The sequence below is a fragment of the Cervus canadensis genome, chromosome 10 (assembly GCF_019320065.1).
Source record: "Cervus canadensis isolate Bull #8, Minnesota chromosome 10, ASM1932006v1, whole genome shotgun sequence".
In the NCBI taxonomy this organism is placed as follows: domain Eukaryota; kingdom Metazoa; phylum Chordata; class Mammalia; order Artiodactyla; family Cervidae; genus Cervus; species Cervus canadensis.
The window spans coordinates 79,324,073-79,333,881 of NC_057395.1; positions in this window are offsets into that span (position 1 = coordinate 79,324,073).

Genomic DNA, 9,809 nt, shown 5'->3' on the forward strand with positions numbered 1-9,809 from the left:
GCGCCGCGCGGGAGACTGCGGCCTTTGTTCCCCGCCAGGTGTGATTCTGGGAGAAGCCTGCCGCCCCGTGGACCGAAGCTGCCGCACCACCGCCTGGAAGGAACCGCCTGGGGCCACCGCTTAAGGAAGAACGAACTCAGGTTCTGTCTCCACGGGGTCCGGGGTCCGAGGGCCCCAGAGCGCTGCAGAGAAAGCAGTCCAATGGCCTAGAGACTGCTCTAAGATGTGGGTACGATGTAGGCTCCACTGCTAAGAGGACCCCCGCTTCCAGGCTCAATTTTCTCTTCAGTACAATGGGCCCGCGGGCCCCACACCCGGAGACGGAGATACAAAACTAAAAACACAGCCTGTGCTCCTTGGCATGAATAAGAGGTCAACAAACATTCACTGCAGTCCGTTCTTGTAGAGAATGATGCACCCAGAATATGTATTACATATAAACAATTTTTCAAAGCTTATCATTAATAAAGTACTAGTTCACAACTAGCACGATAGAAGTCTTGGAGTGTTGCACCATTAAGAGTTGCTTCAGACTATTATTCATTCATTTTCTGTCTATATATATATATATATTCAGTTCAGTTCAGTTGCTCAGTCGTGTCCGACTCTTTGTGACCCCATGAATCGCAGCACGCCAGGCCTCCCTGTCCTTCACCAACTCCCAGAGTTTACTCAAACCCATGTCCATTGAGTCGGCAATGCCATCCAACCATCTCATCCTCTGTCGTCCCCTTCTCCTCCGCCTTCAATCTTTCCCACCATCAGGGTCTTTTCCAATGAGTCAGTTCTTCACATCAGGTGGCCAAAATGGTGGAGTTTCAGCTTCAGCATCTGTCCTCCCAATGAATATTCAGGACTGATTTCCTTTAGCATATATATAGATATAGATATGTTTTGCTTTTTTTCCACTGGGGGTCTAATGGTTGGGACTCCAAGCTCCCAATGCAGGGGTTCAAAGCCTGGTCTGGGAACTAAGATCCCGCATGCCACAAGGTGCAGTCAAAAAGTTAAAACAAAAAAATTTGACTTGCGGCCTCTTAGTTCCCCCTCGAGGGGTTGAACCCCTGGGCCACCACAATGAAAGTGTCAAGTCCTAACCACTGGACCACCAGGGAATTCCCATCAAAATATATTTATCGCCTCCTATTTATCACTGTTCCAAACATTTGTGACTCAATCATAAAGTTCGATTACTATAATTTAGACCTAAAGTCGGGGAAAGCAGCACAGTAAAAATGGGTTTTCCTTCTGAAAAATAAAGTGTGAGAGATAGTGACTCGCATGACTAAACAATTCCACTTAGTAGTACAGACACACTCAAAAGAACTGGAAACAGATATTCAAAGAGAAACACGTACATGGAAGTTCCCGGCAACACCATCCTCGACAGCCAAAAGGGGGAAACACCCCAGACACCTATCAAAGGGCAGGAGACAAAGAGTGTGCTCTGTCCTGCCAACGGAATAGTATCCAGCTGTAAAAAGGAAGGAAGCACTGCTTCCTGCTGCCACATGGACAAACCTTCCAAATGACGCTGAGACTTCCCTGGTGGTCCCGTGGCTAAGACTCCACGCTCCCAATGCAGAGGGCCCAGGTTCAATCCCTGATCAGGGGACTTGATCCCACATGCTGCCTTAAGACCTGGTGCAGTCAAATAAATAAAATACTTACTTTTTTAAAAACAAGTAATGCTGAGTGAAAGAAGCCAGACAAGAAGGTCTCATACCATGTGATTCCACTTATGTGAAATATCCAGGAGAGGAAAATGCATAGAGACATTTGTATAGTTATTACTACTGATTTTCAGCATTTAAAATAAAGCTAAATAAGGATGGGGGACTTCCAGGTGGCTCAGTGGTAAAACTCTGCCTGCCAACGCAGGAGACACAGGTTCGACCCCTGGTTCAGGAAGATTTCCCTGAAGTAGGAAGTGGCAACCCATTCCAGTATTCTTGCCTGGAGAATCCCATGGACAGAGGAGCCTGGTGCGCTACAGTCCATGGGGTCACAAAGAGACACAACAACAACAAATAAGGATGGACAATGTTCTTACAGTTCCAGAGCCCAGATTAAGTGTCGCCAGTTTTGAACATGGAACAGAAACGATACAAATGGCATAAACTGAGAAGCGTAAGTGAGAGATGGGATGAGACAGACGGGGGAGCACCATCATTATCGTCATTTTACAAAGAAAGGAGGCAAGGAAAACCACGTGTGAGGAAATAAAAATGAGACATCATCACCACTCAGGGTTCTGAAGGTCCAAGTAGAGCCACTGTTTCCAACAGAAGCAGGTGCCGCCCGCCCGCAAGGACACTCGGAGATGTTTTCCTCGCGTAAGTGGCAGACCCTCCACCTCGGGCAGGACTGGGGGCAGGAACGCTCGTATGCCGTCCCACACGACACAACATTGTCCCACCCAAAACGCCACTAGTGCCGCCACTGAGAAGCATCGCCACGGGCAACACAAAAATCCCGGCGTAACAGAACGCAGAGGATTCAAGAGCTAGGAGCCATTTCGCTGGTAGTGCAGGTAGAAACGTAAATGCTCTTGCGTCACAAGGACAGGAGGAAGCGGTGCAAGACCCTCATTTTACGTTATAAACACTATTTGGTTGTGTTCACCATTTGCATAAATTATGTTGTTCCTTTTTATGGAAGCGGCCCTGTGAGAAGTGGGGAACTGGCTATCAGCTACTGTCTTTCACTTGAATTTTTAACGTTTTCTAATGCCACATGGACTTCAGTTTCAAAGGCAAATTGAGCCTGGAACGACAGAGCAGCTGCCTGCTTTTTGTGGGAAGAAAACGCATCACATCTGAAACCACATAACTCACATCTCATCCCAACAAAGGAGCGCCCACGTTTCTGTTTACCTGAGGGCGGGCGCCACCTTGTGGCAATGGTGTTTCCTGGCTGTCCACCCACGCTGCCATAAGTGAGATTATAGGAGAATTTCTGCTTTTGCAGGATTCACACTGTTGGAAATTTGGTGCGTACAAGGGAACTCTTAACATGTATCCAGTTCACAGTGTTAGATTTACATAATTCAAATTTGCATAAAACAAGACCTCGCTGTGTCGGCTGGGGTCCAGCTAGGAGGATGCTACTTCAGAAAATCTGTAAACTTCTCAAGCCCTGGCGTCGTTTATATTGCAGATGGAAGGAGGCCAATGAACTGGCCGTGATTTATGATTATTTGTTTTATATTAAGGATCAGCAAAAAGCAATAAAAAGAGTCATTAAAGGATTCCATTTTCCAAATCGCTACACTTGCCTGCTAACCTTCAGAATCTAACCGATGATGGTGAGAGAGAGTTAACACAAGTTCAGCCCAAAGTTGCAGTCTTGCTGTCGGCTCCTGACATCACCTTTCTGCTTCTGGCTGATAAAACCATGGATCCTGTCTTTCTACAGCTTTGTGCCCTACATCTGTCGGTCACGTGATGATGGAAACTCCTTAACCAGCTAAGCAGCACCTCTGCAGCCTCTTCAGTCCCTACCCTGGCAGAAAATTCTCCTACTCAAGTGGATCCCACCTACTGATGAAGCCTGAAATGGGTCCTGCTGCCTTCAACCTCCTGAGGGTAGCTGGAAGGTAACAGCAGATGCAAACCCTCTGAGCTCCATGTGAGTCTCAGATTGGATGACACTTCTTCCAGGAAGCCCTCCCCACCCCCCTCATGGGGCTCAGATGTGCCAACAAGTGAGGTCTTCCAGGAATTGGGACTCAAGTTCAACACGGCGGCATGAGCTGCCCCACGGAGTCTTAGCCTCACGTGGAGGCACGTAGGTGTGTGCTCAGTCGCATCTGACCCTTTGTGACCCTCTTCAGGACTGTAGCCCACCAGGCTCCTCTGTCCATGGGAATTTCCAGGCAAGAATCCTGAAGTGGGTCATTTCCTCCTCCAGGAGATCTTCCCCACCCTGGGGTCGAACCCGAGTCTCCTGCATGGGCAGGAGGATTCTTTACCGCTGGGCCACCTGGGAAGACCCACTAGGAGGTCCCATCAGTGACCCAGTGACCAAGCAGCAGGATGGTCAGACGCCACGTTAGGAGCTGAGGCTGTGGCGTGAACATCAGTCCAAGCAGGCCAATCCTGTGCTCAGGGCCCCCAGTGACTCCCCGTCGCGCTCAGAGCAGGAGCCCGATCCTTCCGGAGCCCCCCCGCAGGGCCCTGTCCCCCCTCCTCAGCCACCGGGCCTGCCCGCCGCCCGCACCTCCTCCCTGTTCTGGAGGAACCCAGGGCCTTTGTACAGACTGCACTAGGCCAGATCTACCTCCGGAGGTTGTTGGTGGAGTCCCGGGGCGGGGCGGGGGGGGGGGGGGGGGAGGAGGAGTGGGGAGACGGGAGGGCAGGAGAGGGGGTCTAGAGAGAGCGAGCAGGCAGGAGACGGAGGCTCCCTGCGTGGAAGACTGACCCCCCCCACCCCCTTGCCAAGATGACCGATGACCCTGGACCTTCCTACCCCCATCCTCACGGTAACCCAGGAGGCAGAGGCCCACCTGTGCCCGTTCTCAGAAGCCAGCTCTGAGGCAAAGTGGAGGAGACGATGCAGACCCATCTCTTTCTTACTTTTTAAAAAATTAAACTGAGTGTGGGGCATTTCCTGGGGAAAAAAAAAAAAACACATCAAAACAGAAGCGCTGTCATTCTGCTCCAGGGTTACAATCAATAACTAATGAACATAAAGCCTAGCTCATGGGGTGTTGGACTACAGAATTGTTAAGTATTTCAATTAAATCCTATTAATAGAGTCTCATAGTTGCTACAGCATTTGCTATAACACAGATCATTATTGTTCTGTCTTAGAAATTTTGTTCCCAATGGTTGAATAGCAAAGCTGCTTGGACGAGTAAATGAAGTTTGTTTACAAAGAGTGCCACCTGGTGGCGTGGTTTATTTTACACTTTCCAGTGTCCTCTGGGGGCTCAGGTAAAGAACCCACCAAGCGGGAGACGCAGGTTCAATCCCTGGTTCGGGAAGATCCCCTGGAGGAGGAAATGGCAACCTGCTCCAATATTCCTGCCTGGAAAATTCCATGGACAGAGGAGCCTGGTGGGCTACAGCTCATGGGGTCGCAAAGAGTCGGACACGACTGAGCGACTTTCGCTTCACTTCAGGGTTAAGATGTCTGGGGTTTGGTCAGTGCCACTGGGAAAACAACCTGTAATCATTCAAAGTGTTCAGTCATTGACCGTCTTTAAGAACGCACCTGTCACAATTTGGCGAGAATGTGCTGAAATCACCTTCCTCATGACTAGAGGCTGGTTTGGCTCCAAATATACTCAAATTCCAGGAATGGCAGTAGCTTAAGTCACAGAAATATTGGCATTTCACAAAACTCGTGTATAAACGCAGCCAGCGACCCAGCTCTCTGGTAGCAGCACAGAGCTGGCTCAGCCCCTTTACCAGCCGAGAGCAACTCACTGACTTCTCTGCAGCTCAGCCTCCTCATCGACAACAGTGAGAATAAGCTCTCCATGTTAAGATAATGCATGTAAAGTCCCTTATTTTTTTTCTTTTTAAATGGTTTTTGACTCAGCGATTCCACTCCTAGATATACACTCAAGGAATACTCATATATTAACATATGTATTTTTTAATATTTATTTGATTGTTTGGGCTCTTAACTTCCGGCATGCGGGATCTTCCCTGCGGCACACGGCTTTCACTTTCTACACTACATGTAGATGGAGAGGTGCCGTGATCAGTCACCCAGTCACGTCTGACTCTGTGGCCCCATGGACTGCAGCCCGCCAGGCTCCTCTGTTCCTAGACTGTCCCAGGCAAGAATGCTGGAGTGGGTGGCCATCCCCTACTCCAGGGACTCTCCCCAACCCAGGGATCAAGCCCCCGTCTCTTGCATTGGCAGACGGGTCCTTTAGCATGTGAAAGTGAAAGTCTCTCAGTCATGTCCGATTCTTTGCGACCCCATGGAATTCTCCAGGCCAGAACTGTCCATGGAATTCTCCAGGCCAGAATACTGGAGTGGGTTGCCTTTCCCTTCTGCTGGGGATCTTCCCAACCCAGGGATAGAACCCAGGTCTCCCACATTGCAGGTGGATTCTTTACCATAGAAATGACCATTTGATGTCAACCTTTCCTACAATGAAGGATGCTTGGATTGGCAGTTTTTTCTGCATATGTTATCAGTGACTTGTGAATCGCTAAGCCTCTCAGATATGAATATCCTTTTCCAAGCATATTCTTTTCTCTATAATCTCCTGCAATCTGCTTATCAAATTCTCGCCCTCCAACTATCTCCACGCCCTCCACCCCCACCCACATGCACACCCAGTAAAAAAAAAAACAATTATTTAAGTACTCCATACCAAAGCTCTCTCAATCCTATCTTCCTTTCATTCCTCTAAAGTACCTCTACCACCCAGTTACCCTCCATATAAAACTCCTCTCACTCAATATACCGCCGTATAAGGAAAATAAGGAGGGGGGAGGGTTCCCTGGTGCTCAGATGGTAGATAATCCACCTGCAATGCGGGATACCCGGGTTCAAATCCTGGGTCAGGAAGATCTCCTGGAGAAGGGAAAGGCAACCCATTCCAGTGTTCCGGCCTGGAGAATTCCATGGACAGAGGAGCCTGGTGGGCTACGGTCCACGGGGTCACAAAGAGTTGGACAAGACTGAGCGACTAAGAACAGCACATAAGAAAAATAAAACTAACCAGCGGCGAGTGCACATTACATTTGTTGCCATGGAAATGCTTATGTCGAGAAACTCCAAATAATTTCAAAAGTATGAGGTTATTGAGATAATTCCAAGCACCCACCTGTCTTTCATGACTTGCTGGGTTAGAATAAACCATATATATTATCCATCCATCCATCCATCCATCCTACCAACAAATATCCCAAGCTCTGAGGAAGCCCAGGGGATACACTGATCACAAATCTCTGCCCTCCAGGGGGGTCACCTTCAGATGGGGAAGACCAGTCAAACAAATGCACATTGTGATCGCAGGCAGTGCTGAGTGCTGCCAAGAAAAATACCACCAGATCCAGGGACGGAGGAGACCGGGGGTCAGGGACGCATGAGCACGTGAGTGTGGGTTACCTGGACGACGGCGGAAAGGAGTCTGGGAGGCTCCAGAAGGAAACCCGAGTCCCCTGTGGCTGCCGCAACCAACGGGAAGGGCTGGGGGATCCCGCTCAGGAAGAGAGCAGAGCCGCGGGCAGGCTTGGGTTTCAGTCTGAGTCATGTGAGGTCACCGATGGTTCGAGCAAGGACAGAGGTAGAACTGTCTCTCTGCGGGGAAGACAGGTGTGGCCGCACGTGGAGGCAAGGCTGAAGGGGACTAGCTTAAAGAGGGGAGAGGGGAGGCTGGAAGGATGGCTTCGTCCGGGGACGGTTGGCGGCCTGGCTCACGGTGATGGTGATGGCGATGGGGGTGCCTGGAGACAGCCCCGCATCCAGGCGTGTTTTGAAGCGAACAGAAGGAGCAGGTTTGCTCTTGGATTGGACAGGAAATGAAAGAGGGGCACGGTCCCTTGGTCCATCCCTGGGTGGGCAGGGGGCAGGGGGACACAGGCCGTGACCGGCTGCCATCAGGGGGCGCGTGCTGAGCTCAGATGCCAGCTGGGGGCTCCGGGGCAGTGGTGAGGGACACACCGGGCTCGGGGCAGGACCAGTGTGGACAGAGACCTGAACCCTGGGATTCTGCTGCTGCCTGCCGGGGTCAGAGGCGTGGAACTAAAAGATCCATCTGCTACTGTTGGGGCACGAGTGAAAAGCCCTGGGGCGCTGAGAATGTAATCAGTCCACTGGGCATCCGCCTGTGAGGCAGGGAGCACAGAGGCTTTGTAACAGTCGTCTGATGAGATCAAGTCAGTTAGCGACAAGGTCAAGGGTTCGATCCCCATGTGGGCCACTATGGCTCACCTCTGCAAGGAGGCTGCCCCCTGTTTTAGGGCTTCCCGGTGGCTCTGCAGTAAAGAATCTGCCTGCCAATGCAGGAGCCGTGGGTTCCACACCCGGGTCGTAAGATCCCCTGGAATAGGAAACAGCAACCGACTCCAGTATTCCTGCCTGGAAAATCCCACGGACAGAGGAGCCTGGCGGGCTACGGTCCAAGGGGTCACAGAGTCAGACATGACTGAGCGAGCGTGTGATGGGATCCCTGCTGCCCTTTTGAGGCTCTTTTCGGTCACTCAGAATTCCAAACAGTGTCTAGGCGCCTCAGCTAACTTCTCTGACATCCCCGGTGACTCAGATGGTAAAGCATCTGAGCTTTACCCGGGAGACCCGGGTTCGATCCCTGGACTGGGAAGATCCTCTGGAGAAGGAACTGGCAGCCCATTCCAGTACTCTTGCCTGGAAAATCCCATGGACAGAGGAGCATGGTGGGCTATACAGTCCATGGGGTCGCAAAGAGTCAGTCACGACTGAGCGACTTCACTGGTGTGCTCGGGAGGCACTCAGCCTCCTCCCTCCCACTCCAGACTGCCCGCCCCGCCTGCCGGGGAGGGGCTGGAGCCCTGCCAGACGGTTCTGCCCGCTACAGCCTGTGGGGGCCACAGACGTGCGGGAGTTTGACGTGTGCACAAAGGTCACGATGAAAGTTCCCTGACAGATAAGGCTAAAAGGCAGAAAAGAAATGTGATTTTCTTTTTCCTTCTTTGGTATGACTTTTCACAAACTCAAGAGGTTGGAAATCTTCTGTCACATGAGTATGTCCCACTCATTCTAGTAAGTAGGGACCTTCCCTGGCAGTCCAGTAGTTAAGACTTCACCTTTCAATGCCATCACTTCATGGCAAATAGATGGGGAAACAGTGGAAACAGTGACAGACTTTATTTGCGGTGGGGGGGGGGGGCCTCCAGAATCACTGCAGATGGTGACTGCAGCTATGAAATTAAGACTCTTGCTCCTTGGAAGAAAAGCTGTGACCAACCTAGACAGCATATTAAAAAAGAGATGTTACTTTGCGAACTAAGGTCCGTCTAGTCAAAGCTATGGCTTTTCCACTAGTCATGTATGAATGTGAGAGTTGGACTATAAAGAAAGCTGAACGTCAAAGAATTGATGCTTTTTGAACTGTGGTGCTGGAGAAGACTCTTGAGAGTCCCTTGGACTGCAAGGACATCCACCCAGTCCATCCTAAAGGAAATCAGTCCTGAATATTCATTGGAAAGACTGATGCTGAAGCTGAAGGTCCAATACTTTGGCCACCTGATGCGAAGAACTGACTTATTGGAAAAGACCCTGATGCTGGGAAAGATTGAAGGCAGGAGAAGAAGGGGACGACAGAGGATGAGATGGCTGGATGGCATCACCAACTCAATGGACATTAAGTTTGAGTAAACTCCAGGAGTTGGTGATGGACAGGGAGGCCTGGCGTGCTGCAGTCCATGGGGTCACAAAGAGTCGGACACTACTGAGCGACTGAACTGAAATGAATGAACTTCAATGCAGGCAGTGTGGATTCAAACCCTGGTCAGGGAGCCAAGATCCAACATGCCTCAAGGCCAAAAAATCAAAACATAAAATAGAAACAGTATTGCAACAAATTCAAAAAACAAAAACAAATTCAACAAGCCCACATCCATATTAAAAACAAAAATCTAAGTGTATATATATATAAAAATGCTGCTTAGCAGAGTCTCACTGAAGGGCCACACGATTGGCTCGCCCCCGGGTGCCCGTCCCAGACACAGGCACCGACGGCAAACCCCGGGCACCACAGCCTGCCCAGGGCTGAGGGGGGAGCAGACTCAGGTCTCAGCAAGCCTGAAAATGTACCCGAGATGCCGTGCTTCTCTCTGGTCCTGAGACGGAGCGCACACTGG